The sequence below is a fragment of the Chinchilla lanigera genome, unplaced genomic scaffold (assembly GCF_000276665.1).
Source record: "Chinchilla lanigera isolate Chin_1 unplaced genomic scaffold, ChiLan1.0 scaffold00024, whole genome shotgun sequence".
In the NCBI taxonomy this organism is placed as follows: Eukaryota; Metazoa; Chordata; class Mammalia; order Rodentia; family Chinchillidae; genus Chinchilla; species Chinchilla lanigera.
Window position 1 is genome coordinate 4,979,601 of NW_004955425.1, and position 1,964 is coordinate 4,981,564.

Sequence of the window (1,964 nt, forward strand, 5' to 3'; positions counted from 1 at the left end):
TTGTCTGTATTGTGCTTGTGATATGTTGTAAAATGTTGTATGTCTGTTAATGTTTCCCTCCTTTTATCTTTAAAATAAAAAAAATTAAAAAATAAAAAAAAAGAAAGACCACAGGTTATATAAGAAAGGAAATAACCAGTATGCCACTTGGCAAATCAGAGAGCAGTATTTACTTAGTCCAAGGATACAAATACCCTAATAATGATTTAATAAAAAAATGACAATATGACTTTGCCAGAGGATTGGAAAGAAATAAGAATTGGAGGTTGGCAGACAAGTGTCCTAAATGGCACCTACCAAAATAGAAAATCAATATAATCTCTAGAGTTAAGAAATAACATATTGGCATATTGATAGAAATATGGCTGTAAATATTAGACTAGAGAAGTACTCCAGATAGCATGCACAGATTCTCCTAAAATCCCTTCCCGGGTCTGGTATCACTTAAATCTGCCTCTTGAATTCCACTGCAGGACTGGTGAAGTGCATTCCCATGATCATTCTGAAGGAAGTCTAAAGAAGGCTGGAGACACCTACGGCCAGAGCTCCCTGAGGTCAAGTGGAGGGAAATGGATTTCTCTTTGTTACTTGAATTCCCTGTTTCATCCACTGTCACAAGAAGGCACTTTTCCATGTCCAGTTGGCTGTTTGGCTTGACATCCATTTTTGGTACATACGTGTATGCCATTTAGAACAGTCTCTTGTCCTCCTAATGGAAAGTGGTCCCTGAGACCAATCTTGTTTACGAAAGTCCTTATTGCCTTGATGTGGAGTCCCCATGTTATGGAGAAGATGGATCAAAGACGATTCCCAATTTGTGTTTTGTTTTGTTTGTACATGGGGGGCTGTCGTGATATTAGGAATTGAACCCAGGGCTAAGTGCTCTACCATTGAGCTACACTCTCACCTCTCAACTTGCTTCTTGTCACCGGAAGTTGTGTATCACATCATTACTTTAGCCACATCTCCCACCTTAACCTTCAGGCATTCCAGTAGCACTTCCAGGGTTTTATTTCTTGTCTCATCACGTCATTCTCTCCCATTGCACCACAACTAACTGAAATTCTTTGAATTTTGTGGAATGTGGTTGGCCCTATTCTCTGGTTTTAAAGCAAATTAGTTGGAGATATTTGGGTGGTTGTTTCTTTAATGTCTCTTGGCCATATCCAACTCTGAGAAAAGCTTCAGAAATTTGTATGTAAACTACCGTCTTTCCCAGAAATTTGTCACAACAGGCAAGGTTTCTAGAGTCTCCTAAATGTGCTTAACTTATATACAAATGTTCCTGTTAAAAGTTTTAAATTTCATTAAGAGTAGGCCTTTTCAAATTCACAACCTAAAACAACAGCTTATGTTTTAATGTATATATACATTATCTATCTATATACTAGAGAGTACTAACTGCTCCTGTACTGATTCAATTACACATCATTAATAAAGATGTTTAAAACTCTAAAATGAACAAGATGTGACACATCTACAAAATAAAATATTATTTAACCACATAAAGAAATGAAATTCAACATGGGTGAAACTTCAGAACATTGTACTAAGTGAAACAAATCATACACAAAAAGCCATCTACTGCCTGATTCCATTTATATGAGATGTTCAGAATCATGCTCAGCTCTGTGGAGACACAGAGTAGATGATTGCTTTCCAAGGGATGGGGAGAATGGGATCGGGGAGTGACTGCTAATGGACACAGGGAATGAATATGTTTTGAAATCAGAAAGAGATGATAGCTGTACTAATTTTTAAGTATACTAAAAACAACCACCACAGCATACACATCAAAAAGGTGAATCTTGTGGCATATGAGTTACATCTCAAAAAAAAAGTATTCTAATGCAATTTTGGGCTTGAGACCTGTTGAGAAATCTTAAGCATAGTCTGCAGAATCAAAAACAAAAAAGAAAGCTATCTTAAGCATAGTCTGCAGAATCAAAAACAAAAAAGAAAGC